The sequence below is a fragment of the Diospyros lotus genome, chromosome 1 (genome assembly GCF_014633365.1).
Source record: "Diospyros lotus cultivar Yz01 chromosome 1, ASM1463336v1, whole genome shotgun sequence".
Classification (NCBI taxonomy): Eukaryota; Viridiplantae; Streptophyta; class Magnoliopsida; order Ericales; family Ebenaceae; genus Diospyros; species Diospyros lotus.
In genome coordinates this window covers 10,013,528-10,030,797 of record NC_068338.1, presented here as the reverse complement: position 1 = coordinate 10,030,797, position 17,270 = coordinate 10,013,528, and the positions used below count along the sequence as shown (strand labels likewise).

General features: G+C 37.1%; 1 non-coding gene across 1 annotated transcript; it reads right to left on the bottom strand.

Moving 5' to 3' along the window:
- Positions 1-300: 300 nt before the first annotated feature.
- LOC127793625 (small nucleolar RNA R71) lies at positions 301-407 on the bottom strand. The gene has a single exon (XR_008021465.1). It is a non-coding gene; the product is annotated as a small nucleolar RNA R71 (small nucleolar RNA).
- Positions 408-17,270: the final 16,863 nt, after the last annotated feature.

The following is a 17,270-nucleotide window of genomic DNA, read 5'->3' as shown; positions in this document are numbered from 1 at the left end:
GTTCAAGCTAACAACTTTGAAATCAAGCCAATAATAATTCAACTGATTCAAACTTTTGTCCAATTTTGTGGATTACCAAGTGATGATCCAAATGTTCACATTGCAAATTTCTTGGAAATATGTGACACATTCAAACACAATGGCATATCTGATGACTTCATTAGATTAAGGTTATTTCCTTTTTCTTTAAGAGATAAAGCAAAGAATTGGCTAACATCACTCCCTGCAGGTACCATCACTACTTGGGATGAATTAGCTAGCAAATTCCTAGCTAAATTTTTCCCACTGGAAAAAATTGCAAAGATGAGGAATGACATCACAACCTTCAGCCAAGCCGATATGGAAACTTTGTATGAAGTTTAGGAGAGATTTAAAGACTTGTTGAGAAGGTGTCCACATCATGGGCTTCCTAAATGGTTGTTAGTCCAAACATTTTACAGCGGATTAAGCCATTCGACAAGGATCACCATTGATGCAGCAACTAGAGGAGCTTTGATGAGCAAATCCACTGATGAGGCTTATGATTTGATAGAAGAAATGGCTGCAAATAATTATTAATGGCCTTCAGAAAGAACTATGCCAAAGAGATCAGTTGGGATACATGAAATTGAAGCATTTACTGCTTTAAATGCTAAGGTAGACTCTATTTATAAAAGACTAGATCAGTTGAGTATTAATGTTGTTCATTCTGTTAAGCAGATTTGTGAATTGTGTGCTAGGCAACATGTTACAAGCGAATGTCAAGCTGACAATCCTTTTGCAACATCAAGTGTGGAGCAAGCTCACTATATTTCAAATTCCAATCGATAACAAAACAATCCGTACTCCAACAATTACAATCCAAGGTGGAGAAATCACCCAAATTTCTCATGGAGTAATAATCAAAATAATGTAAGGGTACCTCCACCTGGATTTCAACCTCAAGAAAAGAAGACATCCTTAGAAGATTTGGTGCTAACTGTAACACCCCCTCTCCTAGAACTGCCTGAGAAGAGGTGCTACGGGGAAAATAAAATAAACTAACTGATAATCTGAAATCTGATACCATGACTGAACATCTCAATCAATTGGAATAAAAACTCTTAGTCAATACAAACTGAAATGCATAAACTCTTACTGAGGGACAATCCCTCAACTGAAATATAAAATAAGATCTAATCTAAGAAAACTCTATAGAACTCAACAGACTCCCAGACATCTTTTATCTTGAGCGGCTCCATGTACACACACTACTGAACACTGCTGCTAGGCCCCACATCTGATACTCCCCTGCTAGAACCTGGAGGGGTGAAGAGTACAAGATGAGCTACTCAGCAAGTAATAAGCTGGAAAGAATACTGAAGCTGAATCGAAGAATATCGATACTGGTAAATAACTGACTGAACTTGTACTGTAAAATCACTGTCTGTTTGCATTAATAAAAATGTAATGCACATAAATTGTAAATTAAATGCAGGTGTGCAACTTTGTCTCATAGGCCCACATAATCTGATAATACATACCTGTCTGATCTGAAACCTGCATACATAAAAACTGTAAGCACATACTGTGGGCAAAGCCCCTAGCCCCCTGGTTGCCACCAGGCAAGCAACTCATAAACTGAGCTGAAACTGAAACTGATGGGATCCCCGCGGACAAGCCGCCTAGCGCGCATAATGCAATGCAATGATCACATAAATGCTGGCACACGATATGTAGTGCTCCATATAAAGTCATGCTCAATGCTCATACCAAAATGTATGCACATAATCTCACAAAATAATGCTGATCATGTCAAAATAAAATAATATTGAACATGATATGATCTTCATCTATATATTGGAATACAAAGATTCTATGAATTATGATTTATGGTATGGGTATGATTAACTTGTCATGTTCTGGCTTATGAATTCAATGTTGGAAGGTATTGAATACATTGATTGAATTAAACTTGAATTAGGACTCACTGAAAGCTAAATTAGATTTCTGGAAAAGTCATCCGGATATCAGAAAGGATATCAGGATAAGAAGAAAGACATCCAGATATGAAGAAGGCTCATCCGGATACACTGACATTCAAAGAAGAAGCTATTCAGATATGCTGGGAAGTATTCGGATATGAACTAGGACATCCGGATATGATTTTGGTCCTCCGGATATCTCACTGATGCATTCAGATATAACTGGGGACTATTCGAATGAAAAATTCAACTTTTGAGGGAGGCATCCGGATATCAGGCGAGACATCTGGATATTATCTTGACCTTTTCGGATGTATAAACAAACCATTCGGATATCATACTTGAAGAACTTTAGATACATCCGGATACGATACAAGGTATCCGGATATTAGAACTTAGAGTAATAGAACTTGCAATCCAAAATGGATAAGGATTAATAGAACTTGCAATCCAAAATGGATAAGGATTACTGGAACTTGCAATCCAAAATGGATGAGGATTAATAGAACTTGCAATCCAAAATGGATAAGGATTACCGGAACTTGCAATCCAAAATGGATGAGGATTAATAGAACTTGCAATCCAAAAAGGATAAGGATTTATAGAACTTGCAATCCAAAATGGATAAGGATTATTGGAACTTGCAATCCAAAATGGATAAGGATTACTGGAACTTGCAATCCAAAATGGATGAGGATTAATAGAACTTGCAATCCAAAATGGATTAGGATTACTGGAACTTGCAATCCAAAATGGATAAGGATTAATGAAACTTGCTCATAACTTCACTGTTATACGCATATATATATATATATATATACGTCTCTACTTACTGATATAAAACCTAAGAACTCAATGAAGAACTGGAATAATCTGAAAAACTGATATAAACTTGTAATGGAAGGGATTACAGGAAGAATACTTGCCTGATAGAACTCTCTGATCGAACCCTGGAGCGATCCTGAAGACTCTAGCAAGCCTCTGCTATCTCTTGGCCTCTTGGTTCTTCACATGGGGTGAAGAAAAGCTAAGCTAATGGGCTCTATATATAGACATAAAGTCCTAGATCTCTTTCCTTTTATAACTTGGAATCCCTCTCCCAATTAAACTTGGAGACTCTCAAAACCTTCTCCTATTGGGACTAGGAGACTCTCAATCCAATTCCATCTCATACATGGATTCTCATTCTTCTTTAAATACATAGTCCCACTTAATTAATAATCATACAAATATTATTATTAAAACTCTCAAATAATAATAAAACTCCAAAATTACCTTCATGCCCTTGCATTTAATCCACAAAATAAATGCCATTTAAATGCTATTTAAATACTATTATCTCAATTAAAAATCACTAGTTTGCCACATTGGTAAATTCCTTTAACTCCAACATTAAAAGAGATAAATGCTATTCTTTTCCTTCAAAATCTCTAAATTGCCACATTAAATAATTAATTGGCAAAATCTCTTAATCAATGCTTCAATAATTATTTAAATAATTCCTGAATAAATACTGGGCCCTCTAATGGGTCGTTACACTAACACTCACTAAGGCCACAATGGAGTTCATAACAGAGACAAAAACAAACTTCCAAAATCAACAAGCTGCCATAAGGAATTTGGAAGTACATATGGGGCAATTGGCTAACACATTGGCAACAAGGTCTCAAGGTGCACTACCAAGCAGCACTGAAACAAATCCTAAAGAACATGTGAAAGCCATCACTCTTAGAAGTGGTAAACAACTAGAGGGGCAACAACAAAAAGGCATGGAACAAAATTCAACCAAGACAGCACCTCTACCTTAAGAAAAATCACACAATGAAGAAGAAAAGAAACAAGAGGAATACAAGCGAGAGCCAGTCAAACCTTTTGTTCCTCCAGTTCCTTTTCCACAAAGACTTCGCCAAGACAAAGAAGATAAGAATTTATTGAAATTTCTTGACGTGTTTAAAAAGCTTCACATTAATATTCCTTTTGCAGAAGCATTAGCTCAAATGCCAAGCTATGCCAAGCTTTTGAAAGAAATTCTATCCAATAAGAGGAGGTTAGATGACTATGAAACAATAATGTTGACTGAGGAATGTAGTGCTATAATTCAAAACAAATTACCTCCAAAGTTAAAAGATCCAGGGAGTCTTACTATACCTTGCAATATTGGGAATTCTAAATTTAATAAAGCTCTATATGATCTTGGTGCAAGTATTAACTTAATGCCTTTCTTTGTTTTCAGAAAATTGGGCTTAGGTGAAGTGAAGCCTACAATTGTTTCTTTATAATTGATAGATAGATCTGTGAAATATCCACTAGGAGTCATTGAAGATGTTCTTGTCAAAGTGGAAAATTTCATCTTTCTAGTAGATTTTATTGTGCTTGATATGGAGGAAGATAGAGAGGTACCTCTCATTCTTGGCTGTCCTTTCCTTGGTACTGGAAGAGCATTGATTGATGTGCAACAAGGTAAACTAACTTTGAGAGTTGGGAAAGATAAGGTAATTTTTAATGTTTTTCAAAGTTCTAAATATCCTTTAGAAAATGATGTATGCTTTAAGGTTGATATTATTGATGAATGTGTTGCTGAAATTTATAAAAATCCTAAAGATCCTTTAAGAAAAGATGCGCAATTTTTGGATTCACCATCAGCAACATTGTTATAATTGGATCCACCAGAGTCATCTACAAGAGTCATCCAATCATGTTCATCAAGAAGAACCATTTTTGAAGAGCTTGGAAAAGGATCAACCCCATCAGTTCCACCCATCGAGCAACCCCCAAAGCTTGATCTTAAGCAATTACCATCACACTTAAGGTACGCATTTTTTGGGGAATCCTCCACACTTCCTGTAATTATTTCTACATCATTGAATAATGAAGAGGAAGGAAAATTGTTGCATATTTTAAGAAGGCACGTTACATCTTTAGGATGGTCTATTGCTGATATCAAAGGAATTAGTCCTTCTTTATGTATGCATAAATTTTAATGGACGAAAATCATAAACCCACTATTGAGCACCAATGCCGTTTGAATCCAAACATGAAAGAAGCAGTAAGGGATGAAATTTTAAAATTGCTTGATGGTGGTATCATTTATCCCATATCTGATAGCAATTGAGTAAGTCCTGTGTAAGTTGTACCCAAGAAAGGAGGAATGAAAGTAATAACTAATGACAAAAATGAACTCATTCCTACACAAACAGTAACAGGTTGGCGTATGTGTATTGATTATCGCAAATTAAATACTGCCACTTGTAAAGATCATTTTCCTCTACCATTTATTAACCAAATGCTTGAGAGACTTGCAGGTAATGCTTATTATTATTTTTTGGATGGATACTCAGGATACAATCAAATTCCTATTGCACCCAAAGATCAAGAGAAAACCACATTTACATATCCATACGGAACCTTTGCTTATCGAAGAATGCCATTTGGATTATGTAATGCACCTGCAACCTTCCAATGGTGCATGATGGCTATTTTTTCTGATATGGTGGAAAAATTTATAGAAGTCTTCATGGATGATTTCTTTGTGTTTGGCTCTTCTTTTGATAATTGTTTGGATAATCTTTCCTCAGTTTTGCAGAGATGTGAAGAAACTAATTTGGTGCTAAATTGGGAAAAATGCCATTTCATGGTACAAGAAGGAATTGTGTTGGGACATAAAATTTCAACAAGAGGAATTGAAGTAGATAGAGAAAAAATTGAGATCATTGAGAAATTACCTCCACCTACCTCTATAGAAGATTCATTAAAGACTTTTCTAAAATCACTAAGCCTCTTTGTAATTTATTAATGAAGGATACACCTTTTAAATTTACTGATGAATGCTTATGTGCTTTTGATAGGTTGAAGAAGGCGCCAAATTCAGTTCCCATTATAACTTCCCCTGATTAGAGTCTTTCTTTCGAACTGATGTGTGATTCAAGTGACTATGCAGTAGGAGCAGTGTTGGGATAACGAAAAGATAAAAAGATGCACGTTATTTATTCTGCCAGTCACACATTAAATGATGCACAGCTAAATTATGCTACCACAGAAAAAGAACTTTTAGCTATTGTTTTTGCCTTTGATAAATTTTGATCATATCTTATTGGGTCAAAACCAATAGTATATACAGACCATTAAGCTGTTAAATATCTTCTTGCAAAAAAATAAGCAAAATCGAGACTCATTCGTTGGATTCTTTTGTTGCAGGAATTTGATTTAGAAATAAAAGACAAGAAATGAGCTAAAAATCTAGTAGCAGACCATCTATCTAGACTAGAATTGGAAGAGGTAAAAGAAGGTGCATTTCCTATCAATGAATATTTCCCCGATGAGCAATTATTAACAATCCACACTTCCAATACTCCCTGGTATGCTGACTTTGTGAATTATTTGGCATGCAATATTGTTCCTTTCCATTTATCTTATCAACAAAGGAAGCAATTATTTTTTGATATTAAATATTACTTTTGGAAGGATCCATATTTGTATAAATATTGTTCAGATAAGCTTATTAGGAGATGTATTCCTGAAAATGAGATTGAAAGTATTTTAAATCATTGTCACTCTCGGGAATGTGGTGGAAATCTAGGTTTTTCAAAAACAGCTGCTAAGGTACTTCAATGTGGATTTTATTAGCCTTCATTATTTAGGGATGCTCAAAACTTTGTTAATGCATGTGATCGGTGTCAAAGAACCGGTAATATTTCTCGTAAAAATGAAATGCCATTAAATAATATTTTAGAAGTAGAGCTGTTTGATGTATAGGGAATAGATTTTATGGGACCATATCCACCATCTTTTTCAAATCAATATATTATTGTGGCTGTGGACTATGTATCTAAATGGGTTGAGGCAGTGACACTTCCATCCAATGATGCTAAAAGTGTACTCAATTTTCTGCGAAAGAACATTTTTACTCGCTTTGGCATCCCAAGGGAACTCATTAGTAATGGAGGTAAGCATTTCTGTAACCAATATCTTGATTCTTTACTGAAAAAATATGGTGTCACTCATCGTGTAGGAACTCCTTATCATCCTCAAACAAGTGGCCAAGTGAAAATTTCCAATAGAGAAATCAAGAGAATATTGGAAACAATAGTGAATTCTTCAAGGCGAGATTGGTCCAAAAAGCTAGATGATGCATTATGGGCATACAGGACAGCATTCAAAACACCAATTGGAATGTCCCCATATCGTCTAGTCTATGGTAAGGCTTGTCATTTACCGGTGGAACTTGAGCATAAAGCTTACTGGGCAATGAAGCTGCTGAATTTTGATATGAAAGCTGCGGGTGAAAAGAGATTGTTGCAATTGAATGAAATGGATGAATTCTGCCTTGATGCATATGAAAATGCCCGTATTTACAAAGAAAAAAACCAAAAGATGGCATGATAAAAATATTGTGAGGCAAGAATTTCAAGAAGGGCAACAAGTACTTCTTTACAACTCCTGACTTCGATTGTTTCTAGGAAAGCTTCGATCTTGATGGTCTGGCCTATTTGGCATTACCAAGATTTTTCCATATGGTGCAGTGGAGCTACAAAGTGAAGATAGAACTTTCAAAGTTAATGGTCAAAGGTTGAAGCCTTATGTGAATGGAGGTTTTGAGCAACACAAAACTTCCATTAAACTTGATTAATGCAACATATTGCCAAGTCTAGCTAAAGACTATAAACAAGCGCTTTTTGGGAGGCAACCCAAATTTATTTTTCATTTGTTGCATTTTATTTTATTTTATCACCCCAATTTTTAATCTCATATGTGTTCTTTAATTTGGTTTTGCATGTTTTGTAGGAACATCAATGAAAGAAGCATTGAAGCACCACTCATTTTCCTTCAAGACTGCAATAAAACCAGGGGAGTATTTTTGCTTTTTATATCTTTTATTTCTCTTACAATATTGAGGATAATATTGAGTTTAAGTTTGGGGGTAGATGGAAAATTTAAAATTAAAAAAAATGGTTTAAAAAAAATTAATCAAAAAATTACGTGAAAAAAAAATTATTTTGTTTTGATTTGAGGCTTGTTTGTTTGGATTATTGAAGAGCCTATGATAAAACTTGATTGAAATAAATTATGACTTCTAGAAAATCCTCTGCATTATGATAATTTGTATTTAAAGATTGAGTTAGTTTATTGTTCATTTGAAATTTTTGGAACAATTTGAGCACATGGCCTTGAGTAATGAGTTGTTTTGCTACTTAGAGAAGGTTTATGTAAATTTTGTAACTTTAAATAGATCTCAACAAATTTTAGAACTTGCTTGATTACCTCTCGAGGCGAAATTCTAGGCATAGCACAATTAAGGATATGATTTAGGCATTATTTGGATCGAAATTAATAGCCTTTAAACTTACGATGTATTTTATATTTATCCCTAGTTTACCCCTATGAGCTTTGTATATATTTGAGCATTTTTCTTTGGTAAATCACATTAACCTACCTTTTATAGCCTAAACACCAAACCTACCATTCAAAAGAAATTGTTGGTGAAAAAAAAAAAAATAGAGAGAAAGAGAGAAGATATGAGTGTGAGTGCTATAAGTTTAAGGGTATTGAAATTGATGAAACGGAGTTGAAAGCGACCATTCCCACATACATAATGAAAAATAAGTTTGGGGGGAATGGTGAAAATAGAAAAAAAATGTGAAAGAATAGTATATATTTTGTGATCATTTCCTATTTCTATTGTGATTGCATATAGCCAAAAAAAAAAAAAGGTCAAAAATAGAGAAAAAGAAAAAGAAAAGAAATGTCAATGAAAGAAAAAAGAGAAAAAACATATATTCAAAAAAAAAAGAAAAAAAATAATTTTCTCTTCATGTGGATACAACGCATCATATGATTAAATTGTTGTAGTGTTTTGGGGGCTTTGAGTGATTCTCTTGGGTTAGTAAAACAAAATTCAACTTTTTCTTTTGCTTTCCAATCCGTATCTTTTCTTGTTAACCCCCACCCTAACTTAACATTATAAACCAATAAAGACCTATTGATCCTTGAATGTGCATAGTTCTACATTAGTGGAGAGGGGAATGAAAAGTATGCCTATGGAGTTTGAATTCTTTCTATTTAGAGGTCATTTTCTAGCTACTTATTTGCATAAACTCATTTGAAGTGCATTAATAATTTACAATTGACTATACACACACACACTCCGAAAATTTCTTTGTGAAGATAAATTGATTTATGATTTAAATATAAATTATTGTAATATTTGGAATTTTCTTTAAGTCATAAATTTGTGGATATCTTCGAGGCAAACCTTTGAAAAATCTAAATAAAATAAAGTCTCTTTATTTTCTGTTTAAGTTTTCATTTGTGTTTCTTTTGCTCAAGGATAAGCAAAAATTCAAGTTTGGGGGTATCTGATGTACTAATATTTTCTACATATTTTCTATACCATTCTTACTTGATTTTATGCTTAATTCTTATGCTTATATATGTTTTCTATATTAATTTTAGGTAATTTATCATGTTGATAGGATTTGAAGGAAAAGTGAGAAAGAAGAGCAAAAGTTATGGATTTTTATTACTCAAGGGTTTGATTAAAAATAAAATTTGTACCAATTGGAATGTCAAAAAATTCTGGAAAAAATATATGTGAGATCTCTATATGTCTACTTTTCTACTCTTCAAACGGTACATAAATCTGAATTTTTCATAGAAAGTTATGGCTGTTGGAGTGACAGAAGGTCAAAGCTGTCAAAAATTCAGCATTACCTACGAATTTTTGAATTCCATTTTCTCCAAGTTGGGCTGATTTGTAGATGGATTAAAAGGCCTTTTAATGGTTATTTGGGCTTCCTATTTCATGAAGAATTAGGCCCCCAATCGGACCTAAGAAGCCTAGCCCAAAAGTTTAATTAAATTAAGCCCATATCTTACAAAAATCCTTAAATTGTAATTCTTTGATATTTTGAGGGATTATTTTTTAATGAGTATGGGACATAAACTTTTGAGTGGACATGGGTGGCATGAAACATGGAGAGGAAAACATGGAGGTAGGGAATCCCATGTTTTAAGAAGAAAATTAAGGAAAAGAAGAATTTAATGAGTATAAATAGAGAAGGAAGGGTGAAAAATTGGAGGACTTGGAGGTGAGAGAGCTTGAAAGATTAGAGAATTTGAGCAGTCTTGGTGGAATATTTCTTGAAGAATTGGTGACAACATTTTTTAAGAAGAAAATCCTACACATCAAAAGAGTTTTATTCTCTACTTCCATTTCTTTTAAATTCTATATTTATGTTAATTTGTTTTGTTATGGGTTACATCATTTGTAATATGAACTAAACTCTATAACTAGGGTGTTTGGAGCTAGTCTAATTATGATAATTTGATTTTTATGGATTGATTTTCTTTATTCATGCAAGTGTTTATTATTATGCTTAATGCTATCAAATACTTGGCCAATATTTGATTGATATGTTTATATAGATTTATACCGGAAGGAAAAATCTATAACTTGATCTAGATAATAAACATCACAAGAATATAATTTGAACAAAAGTAAAATTTTGACTTGTGAGGTTAATTATTGTGACGCCCAGACCCCACTTCCAAGTGCCACCATAACTCACATTAGAACCCCGGCCTGCTATAAAGGATGGTTATACCTTTTCCAATATAAAGCATTAAAATAATATGGGTGCCCTCGGTGGGGTCCAGGCTTCGCCGCCTTTGACTAGTCGAGAACTCAGGAGTAAAATGCGTAGGTAGCGAAAACTCACCTGAGTCCCATACCTGATTAGGTCCTTAGAGTATAAATCCAATTTCAAATAAACAAATACCAACATGCAAAATAAATTATCCCAACCACCAAACATATTTAAATATATCTCAGATTCTGGCTGCAGCCGACCGGTACAAGTTCCTTACACCTACCGGGTTTACTCATAGTGGGAACCTTAACTTGATTCCAGTTTACTTTTGGTTAAACCATAACCGTGACTCATGGTTAACACACAGTAAATGTATTACATAATTAACATAGGAGTTAACCCACACCCTCACTACCAACGGTCACTGCCAACTGGTGGCTCATCTATTAGCACCACATTTCCCTTCTCAGATCTCGAGCCACCAACTGGGTTAGTGGGAAAAATATAGGGGTGAGTCCTGGGGACTCAGTAAGGGTAATATGAGTTACAGTAAATTAAAATGCATGATAATTATAGAATAATGTGAAGTGTCATGCATGCAGCCTGTCCATCTCACCCTAATCCAGATTTTGGAGGCCCCACTGATTTTATTAAGGACCCCATCTCGAGACTCACATGGCCCAAATCTACAGTCCCATGCCTAGACACTTCTCCCATAGTCTAATACAAGGCATGCCAAAATAAATTTACACACAAACCATATTGAACCTTACCGCACGTTAATCACTTGCTTCGCGTTGGTTTCACATCCCAATTTCCTATATAATTATAAAATAAAATAATTTAATTAAATGCATAATTAATTTTAATTATTGCCGTTACATTGCTAAATAATATAGCTAAACATGTGATTAATTTTTAATTAGCACTATTAAATAAATTTAAAATATTTTTATACTTCGCGTATATGCACGGACAGAGTTTCTGCGTGTTCAGATTTTACAGCAGTGAAAAACACTACTATTTATAGGCAGAGGTAGAAGGGAATTCGGAAAAGTGAAGTGCTAGGGCCTAAGGGTGGCCCCAGATGCTGCCATGTGGCAGCAAGGGAATGAGGGAGAGTTACTGGGGTGGGGAACACGGCCGTGCCACATGGCGTGGCCTGGGTGCGCTGCTAGCGCGTATGGCAGCGCGCCTGGAGCCCCAAAATGACACCATTTTGGGGCGCCTTGGCTGATTAAAAATCAGCCTCTCCCCCAGCATGAGCTTGCGGCCTTCCGCGAGATCGAACCCGCGACCGCAGCCTCCCATGCACGCCCGCGAGCACCTACGCCAGCCACCTCCTTTATTCATTTTATGCCCACCAATTTACTTAAGGTGATCTTGGCTCATTTCCAGAAATCACGCTACAACCCCCCCAACTTTCCAAAATTTACACACACACACACACACCTTATTTCTCTTATGTCACTTGCTCCCTAAAATTCCAAAATCCATTAATTTAATTTATTTCTTTTTCCCCATTGTTCCACAAATATCCCTATAGCCACAATTCTTTAATAAATCATAATTAATTCATCTCAACCTCGCAATTAATTGATAATCACACACAAACCATCATAAATCCAATGATTAATTATTTTTCAAGGTCTAGGGTGTTACAGTTGTTAGTGTAGGTGCTCTAGACCCAATCAGATTGGGCATGTTGTACACTAACAATTGTAATCATGTTATTATTTGAATAAGGAGTTATTCAAATTCACAAGAAGTCATTCTATTAGTTTCTTGTTATTATTGTAATAACCGAATGAAACTAGATAGAAGTCCATATGATGTATACTGTGAATAATCTATAAAGATGTGAGATGATGCATCACAGTTTCTAGACATCATTAAACGTCCCAAGTCGTAGCAATGTCAAGAATGGACATTGACAATTGCGGTAAGACTTGTATGTGCTATGTTTTTACTATGTGATAGCAATGGGGGTCTCACACCCATAGGTATGGGGATGCCTAGACAAGTACATAGGTGACCAATGTTGGAGAACGTGTCACTGGACATGACTCGTCATGAGAATCCATTTTGGTTATATGTTGATGGAATTCTCATACGAGATGGGTATAACTAATCCTTGGACCTGAGGTTGTCACGGTCATCTCATAAGAAGACCGATATGCTTTGACATCGTTTCGATGGGCCTAGATAAAGGCTGCACGTGGGCGATCATTGGGCATATTGTGAGGCTTATGGAGATGGGTGCATAACCAAGATGGGACTCGTCTATCCCTTGATAGAGGATGATGTATCTAAGGCGCCTTCAGTGGATATTCACTTTAAATCCATGGCCATGGTAAAAGAGATCAATAAGGAGTTATTGATTCACTTTCTATTAAGTGAAGATATCTGGATAACCGAAGAAAGATTTATGTGATCATAATCAAGCAACACATTGCCAACTTGAGATCACATAGGATACATTGACGAGAGGATCGAATTACACAGTAACCATGCTCGTGAAAGATTATTTGCGGATTATGAATCCTTCTGAATAATTGGGTAGACATGATGCCTTGCTAGAGGCCAATCTTGTCTTATGTGTTCGTACCGACACATTGCTAAATTATTCGGGAGCCTAATGAGTCATACGCAATAGGCACGGTTCTTGGCTTAAACTAAGAAAGCGGACGTATGGTTAAGTGGGACACTTCGGCAAGAAGTTGTGCCGTCGTAGGTTCTCACGGGAAAAGAACAAACAGACGTAATGACGTCGATATGACGACGGGTCGTCATAAAGGAAAAGGTTTCCTAAAATAGCAATTGATTAAATTAGAAAGTAGTTTCTAACTTAATGATTAAATTAGAAAGAAGTTTCTAATTTAATGATTTGGGCTTAATTTAATACTTGGGCTAAATAAAGTATTTGGGCTAAATATTAAATTAAATTAAATATTTGAGCTAAATTAGATTTGGGTCAAATATTAAATTATAAATATTATATTTGGGCTAAATAAGATTTGGGCCAAATATTAAATATTAATTATTTGGGCTTGAATTAGATTTGGGCCGCATATTTATAAATGAATTTGGGCCACTTTAATTTCTAGTTGGACTAGGATTAATGGGCTAGCCCAATCCATGTTCCCTAGGGTTTGGGAAAACCCTAGGAGTTTGCTTCTTTATAAATAGCCCTTTATGGGATGCCCAAATTATGCCTCTTATTTTGTTGGTTTTCAAGAGTTGAAAAACAATTATTTTTCCATCCATTTATAAGCCTTGTTAGGAGAAGGAGCTAGCACTCCCATTCCGCTCTCCTCACCAACGGACGCGCGCCGCGTATCACAAGTTAGAGGCCGGACACTTGGACGGCTTGAATCCGCAAATGACTTAAAAATCTAAAGGTTAGATTTACTTTATTATGTATGTGATTGTTTGATTTTGACGTTGATCCAATCGCCGGGATCGGGGTAAGATTCAAAATTTTGAACTACACTGCTTGCCCCGTAGCGATCTTGCTTTACTTTCAACAGTCTCCCTCCTTATGAAATTTCATCCTCGAAATTTTGTGCACTTTATTCCATCATACACAGATCCCCAACATTAATTGTAATTATCAAACAGGTAAGGATATTTCTCATGCATTTCTTCTTCCATTTCCCAAGTCGCCTCTCGCTCCGAGAGTTGGCTCCATTACACCTTTACCATAGGTAGAGTTCTACGTCTTAATTGGCGGTTCTGGTATTCCAGCATTCGTACAGGTTGCACCTCAAAGGTCATATTAGGTTGAAGTTCAACGTCCTCAACGTGCACTTCCATGTCTGGATTATATATATGCCTCCTCAACGTGCACTTCCATGTCCAATTAATGCTTTTAGCAACTCCAGACAGTAGGTAAGCGGTCCAACCCGATCCTTGATTCGATACGTTCTCGAATACCGAGGTCCTAGTTTTCCCCTTCATTGATGTCTAAATGCTGGGCGTATTGGGGTAGCTCTAAGGTTTTCCAAATCTCCTTCCGCAAACTCCAAAGGTTGGGTCTGACGATCTGGGTACTTTTTCTGTCGGTCTTGGGCTGCTTTCATGTTCTTACGGACTATCTCTATCTGTTGTGTTGCTTTCTCCATAAGATCTGTCCAGGTAAGCTGTTTCTCCCCTACTTCAAGCCAGCACATCGGTGATCGACACCGTCGTCCAATGCTTCATATGGGGCCATTCCTATGCTTGTTTGATAGATGTTATTATAAGCAAATTCTGCCAAGCTTAGATATTCATCCCAATTGCCTCCAAAATCTTACACACAAACCTGAAGCATGTCTTCCAAAACCTGAATGACCCATTCAGTTTGATAGGCTGTGCTAAAATTCAGTTGGGTCCCAAGTTCTTCTTGCACAACTTTCCAAAAGTTTAACATGAATCGACTATCCCTATCTGATACGATGCTCATAGGAACTCCGTGAAAATGAACAATTTTCTGAATATAAAGTTGGGCAAGTTGCTCAGCACCCATAGTGCTTCTTATAGGTAAGAAATGCACTGACTTTGTTAGTTAGTCCATAGCAACACATATAGCATCATCCTTTCTCAGGGTTCGGGGTAAACCCATGATGAAATCAATTGTTCATGCTCCCATTTCCATTCCAAGATCTCCAAGGGTTGCAAACTCCTTGATGGTTTTTGATGTTTGGCTTTTATCCGTTGACAGGTGTCACATGCTCTTACAAACTCCACTACATCTCTCTTCATTCCTGGCCACCAGTACACTTCCCGAAGATCACGATACATCTTGGTAGCTTCAAGGTGTACTGTATAGGGTGTTCGATGTGCCTCATTTAGAATATCCCATTGTAGCTTCCCTAAGGCCAGCACATACACCCGCCCATTCATTCGGAGTATTCCATTACGATACTCAAATCCTGGTTGCTTAAGTAGCCCATTCTCATCTATCCACTATTCCAAATTCCCCTCCTAAGCTGTAGCCAGTTTAATCTCATCCCACAGATTAACTTGTAATCGTATCTGTGCCACAATTGTTGTGTCGCCTTGTGGTTCTACCTTGAGGGTTAAGCTTGCAAACTCTTCAGTTAGAGCGTGTAAATGGATAGCCAGGCATACCCTTGATACAACGCCTTTCCAACTCAGTGCATCTGCTACCATATTTGCTCATCCTGGGCGATACTGGATGGTACAGTCATAGTCTTTTAGGAGCTCCATCCACCGACATTTTTGGAGATTTAAATCTCGTTAAGTGAAGATATACTTTAGACTCTGATGGTCTACATATATAATGAACTTTTCTCCGTACAAGTAGTGTCACCACAATTTTAAGGCAGTACCACAACTGCCAATTCCATGTCATGTACCGGGTAATTCTTTTCATGGGGGAGCAGTTGTCTAGATCCATACGCAATTACCTTACCATGCTTTATTAGCACGCACCCCAGCCCTATTCCCAAGGAATCAGTGTACACCTCATAACCTCCAGACCCTTCAGGTATAGCTAATATTGGTGCTTCGGTCAATCTACACTTAAGCTCTTGGAAAGCTTTTTCATAAGATTCATCCCACACAAATTTTGTTCCTTTTAGCAGGTTGTGGCCATTCTTTTACCGATTCCACCTTGGCAGGGTCCATAGATATGCCCTATTGTAATACCCAGTATTACATGGTATTGAAAAATAAATAAATTTTGATTATTTGAAGGGATCTCTGGTGGTCTGGGAAGCATGAAAGTCGGTTTCAAGAAATTAATTAATGAAATTTTTTGAGTTGGCGGCAAGGAGTGCCTCGGGACTTGGACGTCTAAGGAAGAGGGCATGAGATTGGTGAGCGTCTTGAGATGAGGCCAATGACGCTGGTGGCGGTCTGATCGGGAATAATTTTTCGAATAAATTCTTTATAAGCCCGAGTGGGTGCCAATATCAAATGGTTGCAGGGGAACTCCTGGAAACTAAGGGGACCCTAGGGGTGGTTTGGTTGTCTGAGTAAGGAAACCCTGAAGCGCTTTCGGGTCGAATAGAAGTCCTGTGCAGGCGCAGGGATGAAATTGGTATTTTCGAGTAAAAGTCGTATATTAATTTCAAGTAAATCGAGATTTTGATTAGCTTAAGAGTAATTAATTAAAGCATTGGAGGGTCCAAGTATAATTAAAAAATCCCCAAATGTAATTAATATGTTCCTTGAAGCTTCCTTACATGTTGTCTCTGAAAATTAAAAGTAGAGAGCTCGGGAGGGAGGAGCCGAGAGCAGGAGAGAGAGAGATCGTGAGAGTGTGAGAGAGCTTGCGGAAGAGAGAGAGAGAGAGAGAGATAGCGAGAGATAGCGAGAGAAAGAGATGGAGTGGCCATGGCTGGGCGCGATGGAGGTCGCGAGCAACAATGGAGAAAGGCCGATCGACCATGGCTGGGACGACTTGCTGCAGTGCTGAAGCGGACGATCGCTAGGGCGGTGCCCAGCGTCGTGTAGGGCAGCTAATGGTGGTTGCTGGTGGCCGGCTGAAGCATTGGCAATGTCAGCCATGGAAGCTGTAGTACGCAGGTCGCATTCACGCGGGGGGAACCCAGTCCTGGTAATGGCTGCTGACCGATGGTGGCGCGGTGGTCGGGGAGCACTGGCGACGACGGGGTTGGCTTAGGCAGTGGATGGTGGCGTTTGGCAGGTGGCTGGGCTGGCGAGTAGGTGCAGCCGTGCGGGAGATCAAGAAGAATAAGGCAGTGCACGCGCGGGAAGCCAGGGAAGAAAAGGA